Genomic DNA, 15,579 nt, shown 5'->3' with positions numbered 1-15,579 from the left:
TACTTACTTATGAACTCAGAATTTTTCAACTCTTAAAAAAATTTAATAAAATTTTATAAATGTAGAACACGCTAATTGCTCACTCAAATTTTAAAATAAGATTATATTACGACCTTAAATTCTTCCAGACAACTTTTACCAAGAACTTAAATATTTCCCAAGATCATAAACACAGTATCATGTATTCGGATTCACATGCAAATTGCATATGCGATCGTATATCCAAGACTAAGACATAATACTTGTGGGTTGGCTGTTTGGCTCCGAATAGCAATTAATATGAGCTCTCAAGATAGTATGTAACCGCACCGTATGGTATAACTTACAAGTATATATTACATATAGCGCTATTGGGGCTAAAATCAGACGAATAGAGAGAGAGCTTTGGCAAACATGCGTATTATTGATAGTTTTATTCACGTTATAAAATAAGGGTCACTTTTTAAGAAGGGGCTAATGACGACTCGATTCGGGAAATGAATTAGAGATACCTACACTAGATATGAAATAGTAAAGATATGTGACGTTCCACGCGTGACGGCAAAAGGTACCTTATGGCGACTGGCGCCGCGATTCGGGAAATTAATTAGAGATTCACTAGATATGAAATAGTAAAGTTTCTTTACTATATCGTATCTAGCTAATCTCTAATTCACTTTCCGAATCGCGCCAAGAATTTAGACATATTTTAATAAATGGCAGATGCCGTGAAAAAATTCACACGGCTTGCCTTCAGAGAAGGGAGAAGGGTCCTTATGCTTCATGTGTAATAAGGACGTTTCTATCAAAATTTCTGTTGGAATTTCGGACAAAAAACTCCTTACTGCACTTGAAGGATAAGGACATGGAAAGCCAAATAGTGATATATTTAGAAATAAGTAAGTCCCTAAGCGCCATTTGCACCATCCCATTATCCCGGGGTTAAGCAGTTAAACCACGCTGAGGGTGTTCCAACTTCGATCGCGCCACTACGTGCACTTCAACTCTTTTGTGGTGCGCGTGCCGCGACCGCTGCAGAGGACCATCGAATGCGCCGACTTCTGGCCGAAAGGTGTCGTGTTTCGGAGGTTCCGGGGCAAACTGCCGAATCCGACACAAGAGCAGCCGACACAACGGAGCCACGCCGTTTTGTCGTCTAAATAGTGTTTAGTTTTAAGTTTATAAAATACATATGTATGTTAGTCTGTAAGGTATTTGTAATATGGGCCTTATTGCCTGAATTAAATATCTAAATAAATAAATAAATAAATAAATAATTCGTTAATCCAGTGTCAAATTGTACATGGTAACTACAGGTTTAACCGGTTAACCTCGGGTTGTTGAATGGTGGAAGTGGTCCTAACTAGCTTTATTCCCCTAACTGCAAGACAAGTATCCTATCGTAAAGGGGCCCAGTGATTAACAGTCCGCCGGACGGTATCGGCCTGTCAGTTGTTCGGAACTGTCAAAATTTTGTTCTAACTGACAGGCCAATACCGTCCGGCGGACTGTTAATTAGTGGGCCACTTAAAACTCAAGATGATTGGCAACATTAATATAATATAATATAAACTATAATCAGATTTATAAGATAATTAATAATTAGATAGATACATGAGAGGTTGACTTGTTTTGCGTACTCAACATAGATGTGTGGAAATGAGACAGAAGTGGCCTAATAAAAATAAATATTTTGGCACAATCTTACACAAGTCAACCTAATCTCCCGGTAGGTAAGTCAATAAAGAAGCCCACAAATTACCAGTGTCATTTTAAACGTCAAACTTCTATGAAATTATGACGTATACATAACACTTACACTGCGTGGGACAACTAATCCGCTGCAGACTTTGTTTGGTGCGACTTTAGAAACGATATGGATTAGATACATATCTATCTATCTATCTATCGGGCCGTTCGGAGTAGCAGGCCGATGGTCGGGATGTAGTTTAAATTCATCATACGCGATTTAATCCGTTTCCGTTTTATTTCATAAATTCATAAATATTGTATTCAATTAATTAAGGTCGCTTCCAGTTCACAATATCTGTGTTATACGCGTGTATTTTCATTATATCAAGAATTGTTGGGAGTTTCAGTGAACTTTGAACTTTAACAACATTTTAAGTACTTTGCTATTTAAATTTGGTAGATATTCAGTACTGAATTTATAATATAGGCAATTTAATAAACATAGCTTTTTTATGTTATAGGCAAACGAGCAGATGTATATTTTTATTCCGGCGAAAGCATTTGGACATGGAGGAGACAGTAAAAGTTATAAAAAATATAATATGTGTATATCGGCTCGATTCGGGAAATGAATTAGACACTCACTAGTTATGAAATATTAAAGATATGTGTCATTCCACTGCAAAAGGTACCTTATAGCGGCTGGCGCCGCGATTCGGGAAATGAATTAGAGAGTCACTAGATATGAAATAGTGAAGATTATCTTTACTATATCGTATCTAGTTAATCTCTAATTCATTTCCAGAATCGCGCCGTATATCTTGATTTGTATAATTTTCAGTACAGGATTCCTGTTCCGTCTTCGCATTCGAACGCTTTGATATGTCGTCTCGTGCCTCTGACTCTTACGGGGACGGATCTTATTAAAGAAATTTGAATTTTAACTTCCAGCCAGAAAATTAGCAGATTAATCGCTCGATGGTAAGCAATTGCCATCATCATAATATTGCATTGTCACCAGTTTTTCACAAATATACCGAATGTAAGAATGTAAGGAAGAAGTTCTAATGTATATTCCAAGTTTTTTACCAAAGCAGGCGTGGCTCACGATTTCGTCGCTTTGCTACAGGTAGCTAAAAGTACATCCGTTCCACACCAATTTTGGTGGCTAGCCATAAGCCGCGCATGGCGCTGTCGCCACATAGCGGCCATATCTGTCCTGATCGTAACAGACCAAACAACCAAAGTAACCTACGGCCCAATTCGAACTTTAAGATACGTCAAGTTAATAAATCAAGAAAAGATATGGATTAGATATGTCAGTGTCAAATGTGGCATTTCTTCAAACAAATACGTCACTTTCCTCACATCTAATCAATATCGTTTCTAGATCTATTAATTGACGACTTAAAGTTAGAATGGGCAGATATGTACCCTGGTCTACCCTCGTAAGTCCCCGCGTACTTGTACAGGTACACATTAAATTCGAGTTTTGACCTCTTAGACCCACTTGCACCATTACATTAACCTGGGGTTAACCGGTTAAACCTGGAGTTACCATGATTATCAGTACAATTTGACACTGGGTTAACTGTTTAATCGCTTAGCCCCGGGTTATTGAGATGGTGCAAGTGGGCCTTATAGAAATAAAAGAAAGATCCAAATTCAAAAGCACAATAATTTATTCGGGTCTTACGAGGCTACTTAACTAACCGGGAAAGTTAAATAACAGCTTGCAAGAAAGAGATGGTCATAATCATAAATGAATACCTTTTCCAGTGTTACTTTATGAAAACCTCGAAATTGCAATAACTGTATTCTCAGGGGTGTTATCAATAAAATATTCAGAGTAGATACGAAATACAAATATCTTTTTGTTATTGCTTTCTCCCATTTTAATTAAGTAATTTTGCCGACTCCACTGTATCTGTAACCAGGGAGGATAGACTATTCAGTTTAGGAATAAACCGGCTGCTTTGCAATCTATTAGAAAAATAAACCTCTTTTACCCATTGATTACTAGTTTTTTAGACCAAAATTACTGAAAAATCTAACCAAATAAGGTACTTGCGCCTAAAATGGCCCATTGTTATTTTTTTTCTTATGTTCAATATGAATTTGCTGTTTTATCTACGATACTAGCAAAAGTGGACGAAAAATTTGTCTCACACTTTTAAAACTTTACTTAACACGCATTTACACTTATGAAAATATGGCAAGCTTAAGATTCCCTGATGGTCGCCAAGGAAGATTTGAGGGAACCAGATCGCGCGGCAGATCACCTATGACCTGACCAAATAAAGCAGTGGAAAACCGCGTATCTGACTGTGCCAGACAGTCTGCCAACAGGAAGTGATGGCGGGAGATAGTGCGAAGAGCTGTGTCCGCCTCTACTACCGATGCGGACGCCTCGACGTGACCACGACCGCTCTGTCAAGAGCGATACGACAGACAAGCCAAAAATTAAAGGCGTTCATTCGACGACTGCTCAGTCTGTCCTCCCCACGCATGTTTTCTCCATCTAGCGAAGTTTCCACGCCGTTAAATTTATCGCCGTCCATAAATCTGGAATATAAAATGTAAACCCGACCTACTGGCCGGCTTACCCCGAGTTTTTGTAGTCGAAACAATGTCACTTGTGGTCATTAATATGTCACTCGTAAAAATGTGATTACTATTGTGTTTAACTAGCGCCACGGAATAACTGCCTGATTCGAATTTTATGATACGTCAAATATTACGTCTATAGTTCGTTTTTTTAGCATTAGAAATAAGGTAAACAATCTTGATGTGTCTTTTAATTGAAAAACACATTTTAAAAATAAGTTTCGGCAAATATGTAACAATTATGAATCTAATACGACCATTTATATTCTTCTGCTTTCATATTTTAAGTAATAGTTATTGATTTTTAAAAAGTGTTTTTCTATTAAAAGACATGTCAAGATCGCTTACCTTCTTTCAAGTCCTTTCTAATGCTAAAAAAAACGAACTATAGATACGATATGGATTGTCAGTTTCAAAAGTGACGCTTTTGTTTGAAGAAACGTTAATTTTAGCACTGACATATCTGATCCATATCGTATGTAGACCCATTATTTAACGTATCTTGAAGTTCGAATCGGGCCGCTAGCTTTAAAATGGCAAGAAAAAACCGGGCAAGTGCGAGTCGGACTCGCGCACGAAGGGTTCCGTAAAAAAAAAAACAAAAAAAAAAACGGTCACCCATCCAAGTACTGACCACTCCCGACGTTGCTTAACTTTGGTCAAAAATCACGTTTGTTGTATGGGAGCCCCATTTAAATCTTTATTTTATTCTGTTTTTAGTATTTGTTGTTATAGCGGCAACAGAAATACATCATCAGTGAAAATTTCAACTGTCTAGCTATCACGGTTCGTGAGATACAGCCTGGTGACAGACGGACGGACAGCAAAGTCTTAGTAATAGGGTCCCGTTTTACCCTTTGGGTACGGAACCCTAAAAATATCAGATGTTTATTTATATTACCTATACTAGTCCTTCAATAGAAACGATAGTACCTATAATCTTGAGATTACCAAAACCACTACACATTTCAAAGACCTATAAATAGTTATGATCAAAGTAACCCCAACATAGTAATAACTGTCATGCCTAATAGCCCCGATCCGTAATGTAGGGATTAGCCTTAAGCCTTGATATACATATAATATGTTATATTTAATGCTCAATCGACATTACATGGATGAGGCCTGATTATACAGATTAAAGATCTTAGGAGAACATTAATTAAGTTAAGTACCTAAAACTACTAATTTTAGTATGAGCTAATTATACTAGATGATTAGAAATTACTTCAATATCTTAACCCTTCGTGTTTAGAACACTGATTAGTGCTAATGAATCTAAATAATGGATTTAAATTCATGCGCACAGATCAGTGCCTAGACATAAGGAGGGTTAAATTGCAATTGCCGTTTTCTATAAAGAGTTGTCACTTGACAAGCCTTGCGCATTCCTTTTTTTAACCCTTATTTGACAACGTCCAAAATACTGGACATAACCTTTTTAGTATATTTTGTATAAGCCTGGTATAAAGAAAAAAACGCTTTCTATAAAGAAACACGGTACTTGGAAGCTGTTTTACGTAACGGCCCGCTCTAAAAACTTGGAAACTAAACAAGACTTGGTAAAATAAACCAATATTCATTATTCGACGCATCCTATGGGATTAGGAGTTTGGGCGAAGTTTTTTTTCCACAAAAACCGGGGAGATTGATAGCTTTCTACGCGCATGCAGAAAAGTTTGGGATGTATATACGGGCACGAAGATTGTACAACAGCTTGAAGATTGTAATACTAACCGATTATATTGCTAATTTGTTATTTGATACAGGAAAGTAGGTCTAGACCCGAGATCTATCATACAATACGTTTTATTTCTTGGACAAAGACATTTTAGAGTTTCCTTATATCAAAATTCAAAAGGATCTTGAATCAAATAATATCCCTTGGTTCAACACCTTTTTTACCTGTGTAATATTATGAATGCATAAGTCAGTATGCCTGTCTGTTACTACACGCTTACACTGCTGAACCGTTGGATAAAAATTTAGTATGGAGGTAATTTGAAGCCGAGGAGAGGACAAATATATTATTTTTTCTCTGCGATAGACGGCCTGATTCGAACTTTAAGGTACATCAAAAATTTGCTAAAGTGACGTTTTTATTTGAAGAAACGTCACTTTTGACACTCACATATCCGATCCATTAGTATGTTTAGCAAATTTTTGACGTATCTTTAAGTTCGAATCAGGCTGAGAGGCCGTCTAAACCAGCACTAGCACACTGTGGTTTCAACGCATAAAACAAACTCCCAACACAAAACATTGTAAAAGCAGTGAAACACAAAGTAAACCTTAACAGTAGGAAATCTTTCAGCAAATACTTTGTTTTCCGCTGAAATTTGAGATCTATCAATCAAAGTATTAATAAAACTTGGTATTTGTTCGCGAAAATCTGTTATTCTTGGAGTTTTTCGGCTTTGGGAGTTTAGAACTTAAACGTGCATTGTTTGATCTTAATACTTTAGGGAAATGTGAATTGGCAATGTATATATTTCCAGGTTTCAATAAAATTGTTCCTTAGTAGACCCGTTCTATATTTTTTACGTGTATCGTTAAATACTTATCTATCAGCTGTTGCACGGTTAACCCTTTTTTTGAAATGTCCTTCACAAAGGACTTTTTTTTATTTTCCGTTACAATTACTGACTTCATAAATTAGTATAGGACAGTCGAGGCGTCCAGTTACCATACCCAATAACCATCTTAATAAAGTAATTTAAAAATAACATCATTATTATACCTAATTAACATAATCCCTATTTACCCCAAACAACTTAAAGTCATAAATCAGGCCGTTGACAGTCTGACGTCACGATGACAAGATGACATGTCGTGTCTCAGATAACGATATGCGATAGATGATAAATGTACGAGGTATGGTTAATTAGCTTGAATTTAATATTCAGAGGTTCATATACAGTCATAGCACGAGAAACATATACTCGTATAAATATAAATAGTGTTTAATACATGTTGATGATTTTCTTACTGACAATAAAATGATTTCACGTTTGTAGGTATACGGCAAAATATGTATTTAATCCATTAAAACCTGAAAAACCCTAGCTCATTAAAAAAGACATGAGCGCGGTGTCAATGCATTACAATAATGGACATGAACGAGTTACAGGTCAATGCATGTGATTGATGTCCGTTTTATTGGACTTTTAAATAAATATGTTTTCCATACATACATACAAACGTGAAATTCTTCTATACAGTAATATTCTTCTATGACCATTAACGAAATCATCAAGCACATTCTAGTTTTAAAAAATATAATCCGGACTAAGCGTTAAATATAAATACGGCATGCAAGGCAGTTTTTAAACTTTGTTCCGAATACTCTGAATCGTTAATAATCAGTTTAAAAATCGAATAAAAAAAGCAAGACAGATATTAAATTTTACACTCAAGTGAGTGAGAATGCGTATTAATAAATTCCTTGCATCCGTACATTAAATTCGATAATCCTATCAAAACATCCACATATCGAATTGCAGAAGCCAAACAAATGCATTTCATTTCGTTCGATTAGAAAATCGAATCGGATTTGCTTGACCTGATTTATTTTAAGTAATTGAATTAGAAATGAAATGCTAACGTAAATCGTATTTGTAGAATTTCGGTTGATTATCATTATTTCATGCTGAAACTAGGTTGGTTTTAACTTTTGATTTCTGATTGAAAAAAAAAACCAAACAATTATCTAAAAGCATGTTAAAAAAGTTACCTTCTATCACAAAGGCACTCATCCGACGCCATACCTAGGTATTACTGATTATTAAATACATGCTATGTACCTTTTTTGTATATAACATTTATTTCTGTCTACATTTCATTCAGCACGCAAAAACCTTCCATCATTAATGTTTACCTAATTCTCACGTACTCCCAGAGGTTACAATTACGCCCCGAATAAAGGCTACGTCCCTCCGGGGCCAATAAATATACCCCATCGTCTGTAATTATGAAAATTCGGGCGAATTGGGGGAGTCTGACGTATATGTTGTGTGTCAATATGTACAACGGTAGGATACATTTACTTTTCTGCAGGCCTTGGGAGGGTAGAGAGTGTATATTCAAGGAAAAAGTTTTTTATAAAAATCGGCCATCCTGCTAAAGTGAATGGGTGGTAGCCTGCCTTCGAAGCAAGAGAACCAGAGTCAAATCCTGGTAAGGAAATTCATTTGTGTGTTTGTCACAATCAAACGTTCGTTCCTGAGTTATGGATGTTTTCTAGGTATTTAAGTCTAGTATAGTACCTAGTAGTCCAGGTATCTATATTTCTCTTCATCTAGTACCCACAACACAAGCCTTAAGGTGGCCACTGACGAGCCTTCCAACAGTCCAAATAGCGTGGCTGCAATCAAAAATCGGTCCGTGAATGTCAAAAACGTACAATGTTTAATATTAGGATGCAGTCCATTTCGGTGAATCTTAACGGCATCCATTTGGAAGGCTCGTCAATGGCCTGCTTTACCTATTTTGGACATACCGTACACTGTTGGGCTAGGTCGACTTGTATAAGATTGTCCCATAATATTGATTTATTTTCTAATTCAGTTCATAGCATAACAATTTTAAACAATGACATAACCTAAATCTAGCAAACATGCGCAAAAAAATCTTATTATCAGTGTATTTATGGCTCAGAAAAAGCTTGAAAGCCGGGAAAGTTCAAAGGCGCATGATTAATAGGCCCTCAATGGAGCTTCTGTCCCTTATCTCAGTTGATAACGGTCCCTCATTTCCCCATTTTCATTTCGCTTAAAATCCCAATTAAAGGAAAAACGGAGTTATTGGAACAAAAGTAATTTCAATGTTTTTGTCGTCGGGTTTGGTTGAGATTGTAATGAAATTAATTTACTCCGATTTACTTTTTATCGTGTATTTTTTTCCATTTTCGCTCATGAGCTGAAAATGTAAATATTATTTATATCTATTTACGTTTGTTGAAAAACATTAACATGTATATATTGCAATTAAATTAGCGTTGGAGTAAAAATTAGGTAGAATAAAAAAAACTACCATAATATCTGTATACATTTATGAAAAAAAAAATATTCAGGCGAAATAAACCCTGCTTGTACAGTTTTTTTTTCTTCTGCCAAACTGCAGGACAGTTTGTTGCTAGAGGGAACTCCCTTAAAACATAGATGGGTAGACTTAGCTAATTGCCTAATCAATTGTTAACTTTCATCTTATTCCTTATTGTGGTAACTTTAATTTAATTTATAGGTTAGGACCAAATATACTTTATTACCTTTTTTCTAAGCCGTGGTATAACAGAGTTTTTATATAACCCTAGAACCTATATTAATATTTCCTTCAAAGAAATCCATACGGTCAACATCGAGTTAGGTATAACACAATAATATGTCTATTATAAAGAACGTATGGAATACAGCGTAATGAAGTTAATAATCGTTAATGAAAACGAGGAAAATGTAACAAAATGTTCCCTTACGAACCAATACATCAATAACCTTTCATAACGACATATATTTTTTAATATCATCCCATTATTTACTTGCTAAACACGAATGGAGGAAAAATCGAACGTACCACTAAAAAAGTCCTATAAGGAAAAATAATACATTTCCTGGGAATCGTTAGGAGAGCACTCAGGCCGTGATTGTTTTTGTTTTTGTACAATATAATAGATTGTATTATGTGAAGACTAATTTGGAAAGATGGGAAGAAGACATTTATTAGACGTCGACACTCGAATTATAGGTTAATACATTGAATCTTATTTATTGAATCTTAATTAAATCATGTACTTACATAATGTATGGAAATAGCCGCATGACTTTTAGTTGCATCTGTTATCACGATACCTTATTACTTTTAATTTGGCGTTTGTTAATGTAAGAATGTCATCTTGGCCAGGCCCCTTAAAACTGATTTGACATTATTTTATGATACTGGGTGTATAAAACTATACAAATATGTTATATCCAAATATTATATTATTATTACATCTGGTTTGAAGGTCTACCGTTCCAAACACTTTGAATACGGGTAACATTTTGCACAAATATAATCACAGTTCCCATGTCCATTATTAAGTACAAACCGCCGCATAAAAGGTACAATTGATGACATACAGTACAATTTTGTACCTTACCCCATTGTGATAAGAATCATATCTTTGATATCGACCAGCTGTCAATGTACGTGGGTCGTCAAACACGATTCAATTTTATCTCTTACCTACCCTTATAATATTAAATTAAATTTCGTTTCGTACTTATTCATTTCGTCTCATTAAACAGACAGATTGCCTCATGCATATATAAATACTAAAGCCAATTAGAACGATGTTATTTGATTTCCTCGTGTAAACCAAGTAAATTTGTGATTAATGTACCTAAATATACTGAAATTAGATGATTATTTATTCGTAAAATGCTATCTCATTTGAGATCCATAATTGTCACTTTGTACACACTGTTACACATGGTGTTCTTAATAATGGACGTTTATAATATAATAAAGATTTTGCTTTTAAATCCACTAAGAAATATTAAGTGGAAAGGGGACGAAGTCACTTGAACGTTTTTCCATACAAACGTGGTAGTCCCTGTTTTGCTCTCTACCAAGAAAATATTATTGCCCATTTGATGTATATTTATAACAGATATGCACCTAAGTAAGATTTTACTTTTAGTTTTTCATTAATATAAGAGTCAAAAGCTTTTAAAAAATGTATGGATATTGTTTTTGCTCCTAACTCTTATAGTAATCATAAAATCAAAAAAAACCGGGCAAGTGCGAGTCGGACTTGCGCACGAAGGGTTCCGTACCATAATGCAAAAAAAAAAACAAAAAAAAAACGGTCACCCATCCAAGTACTGACCACTCCCGACGTTGCTTAACTTTGGTCAAAAATCACGTTTTTTGTATGGGAGCCCCATTTAAATCTTTATTTTATTCTGTTTTTAGTATTTGTTGTTATAGCCGCAACAGAAATACATCATCTGTGAGAATTTCAACTGTCTAGCTATCACGGTTCGTGAGATACAGCCTGGTGACAGACGGACGGACGGACGGACGGACGGACGGACGGACAGCGAAGTCTTAGTAATAGGGTCCCGTTTTACCCTTTGGGTACGGAACCCTAAAAATCAAACGATGCGGCACAATTATGACCAATAATGTCAATATATATCAAATTATTTAAAAATATTTTCCATAATGTCAATATTCAGAGAGGAAAATAAAGACTAATTGTATGGAGAAGCGGTCGTCCCCTTTACTCCTAATGAAGTAATTATCTATCAACACACTCCCAGTTAAACCGAAACATATTTCTCACTAAGTCTAGTTACTTACAACACTTGCTTAAATTTCTCGCCAAACTTTAACCAAAACATTAACATGCATAATATAATTATTTCGCCGTGTACTGTACAAAACAGAGTATAACAACACAACGGGGTATAATTTTCTCGAAAGTTCCCCAAAGTGGAGGTATAATCATCGGCCAGCTTAAAACCACTCAACTATGTCCATTATAATGGACAAAAGGGTGAATACAACTTAGAAATTATTTACAGTTATAACGTTTTGGCATGAGAAGGGTTGTATTATGGTCGGGCTTATAAACTAGGTTTAATTGGACTGAAGGTAAAATGGGGTAAGCGGGAAAATTGAGTTTTCGTGCCTGTCATTAAGGATAAGCGGGGAATTTAAGCGATATTTGATATTATTTGCGGACAGTTCAATCATGATGCGATTAAGTAATTAGTGATGTGACTTACCTGTTATGTGTTAATTAGTTTGATGATGCTTACCTGAAACAATAATACAATAATAAGTACTTATGTATTGTATGTGTTGTACTGAATAGAAAAAGACTCATAAATGGTACAAAATAGAAAGTATAGAGGCTTATATTAATATGTTGAAAACATAGTTTTTTTAACATTCCCACATTTTTGATGAAAACGGAGAGCCATTATTTATAAATTTTTGAAGAATAAAAACTGTATTTATTCTTAAAAAATGCATAGAAAATTGCATTTTATCCACAAATTAAATAAAAGCTCGTAAAAAGTACACACTCGCAACTGAATTTGCCAAAAACTCCAAATTACACACGGGTACATTAGAAACTTTCATCGGGTTAAACAGACTAATTGCACACCTACAATTAACTGAGCTCATCCAAAGGACTCAAAAAGTTAAAGCCAGTAGGCCTCTATTTACGTAAAACTTTTGATTAGCTGTAATCAACGAATTGTACAAAACCGGGCAAGTGCGAGTCGGACTCGCGCACAAAGAGTTCCGTACCATAATGCAAAAAAAAACAAAAAAAAGCAAAAAAAAAAAACGGTCACACATCCAAGTACTGACCACTCCCGACGTTGCTTAACTTTGGTCAAAAATCACGTTTGTTGTATGGGAGCCCCATTTAAATCTTTATTTTATTCTGTTTTTAGTATTTGTTGTTATAGCGGCAACAGAAATACATAATCTGTGAAAATTTCAACTGTCTAGCTATGACGGTTCGTGAGATACAGCCTGGTGACAGACGGACTGACGGACTGACGGACGGACGGACGGACGGACGGACAGCGAAGTCTTAGTAATAGGGTCCCGTTTTACCCTTTGGGTACGGAACCCTAAAAACTCAGTTGTGTGCTTTGGCGCGTAACTAAAAGGCAGTTCATTATATTGAATTGACGTATTCACGTATTTATTTATTGTTATTTACTAAAACGGGACTTAATCACGAATAGTTCACTTTAAACTCTCGCGTTTTGTACACATATTTAATTACACAAACGGGTCTACCGCGATATAATTTCATTGTTTTTACCTTTAATTCATTGTTTTATAATTTGTTGGGACGTCAGTCTTTCCGTGACCACAGCAGGTGCAACTCAGCTGAAATGCCGGAAGGTAAAAACAATGAAATTATATCGCGGTAGACCCGTTTGTGTAATTAAACACGAATAGTTCAGTTTTTAAATTTAATATCCTACATCTCAATGATTGAAAAGGGCTAAGAAAAGAGAGAAAAAGAAGTCCTATTATTCCGTTAGTAAATGTATGAATTTATTTTGTTAAGCTTTCGTTTAATTTGCAAAGCTTATTGTGTTTTTGCGGTTTATGCAATTTCAATTATTTTTGAGTCAATTGACGATAGTCATTCATTAATTTATAATATTAATCGGAGCAATTTATATATTTATTAAATTAAATTACCCTACAGATACAATAGCTAAAAGAACTGGTGCCCTCTATCTAGATAAGCTATAGAATAGAATTTTATCGAGGGCGCATTTCTCGCACGGTAAAATAATATAATTAGTCCACAAATTGTCAAATGAAATTGTCTCCATGACAACTCACTAAAGTAATAATATCAGACAATCGTTTGAGAAATCGGCCCCTGTAGTGAGTTATATTATATTAGAACCGATTTTTATGTTGATGTCGAATTTATAAATTATTTTTACTCTCAAATAGACAAAAACACTGGTTTATGAGTTCAATAAAGACTCACAATAGCATCATCAATGATTCTATTTAAGAAAAAAATACAAATAAGAGTCAAAAGTCCAGTATTTTGGACGTTGTCAAATTACCTAAGGGTTAAATTATTGTACAAGAAAATTGTTGAGCGAGCGAGATCGCAAACCATTTCAAACACTATTTGCTTAGCAATTTAGTATAACTAGGTATACATTTAACTCAATTTAATAACAAGTGTCACTATCACCATACTAACCCATCATTTAATCAAGCCTCTCTGAAAACTAACGCCCATAAAATTAGAACCGACACCGTATAATTATGACACCACACCGTCACACTACGATAAATCATATACCACGCTAAACGCCTGATATTCTAAGCGACAGTTTCAAACAAAACACAACTCTATCGCAATTGATATAAGGATTAATTTACAACAGAAAGAATTATGTAGATAGAACGTTTTGATAGTTGCGCGTGCGTCGCTGTTTGAGCACGCAACGAGCCGAGGTGGTAATCGGTAACAATTGTAATATCACGTGTTAACTAGTGTGATATATGATTTTGATAGTTACGGTGAGTGACGGCCCAATTCGAATAATGTTTATAAGATGTGACGCCCATACGATACTGATACTGGCTCATACGATATGTAGACAACATAGGTACCGGGTGTGGCCTGTAATATGAGCACAAAATTAAACTGCTGTAGGCTGTACTCCTCATACTGACCAACATTTGTTCAGCGACTTTTAAACTTAACTTGTGGTTTGATTTTTATTACACTTTAAAGTTTATTCTAAGACGCAATGTAATTGCGAATTCTGTTATGTTTAAGGGGTGCAGACAAGCAACGTCAATCACAATGATATGGCGTGGCGATGGCGTCCATTGAAGATAATATTTATTTTGTATAAAAAATAGGGCGTCTAAATACTTCATTATTTTTAAAAGTTATTGAACCAAAGTGTCGCCGTTTGAGGAGTACAATCTATGTTTTAATTATTTGCTCATGTTACAGGCCACACCCGGTATATATCGTCGGCCTAAGTCGCAAACCTCGTAACTCCTCCGGGAGAGTTATGAGGTTTGCGACTTTAAGTATTGTTGTCCAAGGTAGCAATTACTAATTTCCTTGAAATGGAGGTACGAGGTATGCGCCTTAGGCCGACGATATGCCAATCGATAACGCCCCGTAGCGAACGAAACGCAACCGACACTGGGTGCGTAGCCAACGTGCAATCGTTAACGGTACATAGCGAACGAAACGCAACTGTCACCTGTCGCAGTAGTGAGGAAGAGTGAAAGACAGAGATGACTACGATACGCTACGCAGCGTAAACGATTGGCACATTGGCTAGGCCGCCTCATACGTCAGTATTAAAAGTGACATTTATTTTCTTCAACCAAAAACGTCACTTTTCACACTGACATTCGTCCTTTCTTTACTAAGAATCAAAGACCAAAGGTATAGTGCCATCTTTTCGAGCAATGGCGCCATACTTAGGGCCTATACTGTCGACTATAGTTCGTTCTTTTTAGCATTAGAAATGAGGTTAACAATCTTGATGTGTCTTTTAATTGAAAAACACATTTTAAAAATAAGTTACGGCAAATATGTAACAATTTATGAATCTAATACGATCATTTGTGACGTCCCACGGGTAAAGGTACCTTATGGCGGTTGGTGCTTACGCTATTATTAACGCCGCTCCAATATTATTGCGGCGCTATGCGACGTAAGCGCCAGCCGCCATAAGGTACCTTTTGCCGTGGGACGTCACATTTATATTCTTCTGCTTTCATAAA

General features: G+C 35.6%; 1 protein-coding gene and 1 long non-coding RNA gene across 4 annotated transcripts in view; one reads left to right on the top strand and one right to left on the bottom strand.

Annotated features, from left to right (window-relative positions):
* LOC134675968 (uncharacterized) overlaps positions 1-15,579 on the top strand; it is a 512,277-nt gene that overhangs the window by 165,240 nt on the left and 331,458 nt on the right. Inside the window, exon 2 of the long non-coding RNA XR_010099839.1 lies at positions 15,326-15,340. This is a non-coding gene — a long non-coding RNA (uncharacterized LOC134675968). The remainder of the gene's footprint in view (positions 1-15,325; positions 15,341-15,579) is intronic.
* LOC134675844 (nephrin) overlaps positions 1-15,579 on the bottom strand; it is a 311,394-nt gene that overhangs the window by 205,974 nt on the left and 89,841 nt on the right. The window lies entirely within an intron of this gene.

The sequence above is a fragment of the Cydia fagiglandana genome, chromosome 23, assembly GCF_963556715.1.
Source record: "Cydia fagiglandana chromosome 23, ilCydFagi1.1, whole genome shotgun sequence".
In the NCBI taxonomy this organism is placed as follows: Eukaryota; Metazoa; Arthropoda; class Insecta; order Lepidoptera; family Tortricidae; genus Cydia; species Cydia fagiglandana.
Note: the sequence above shows the minus strand (reverse complement) of the source record. Positions and strands in the feature narration are given on the sequence as shown.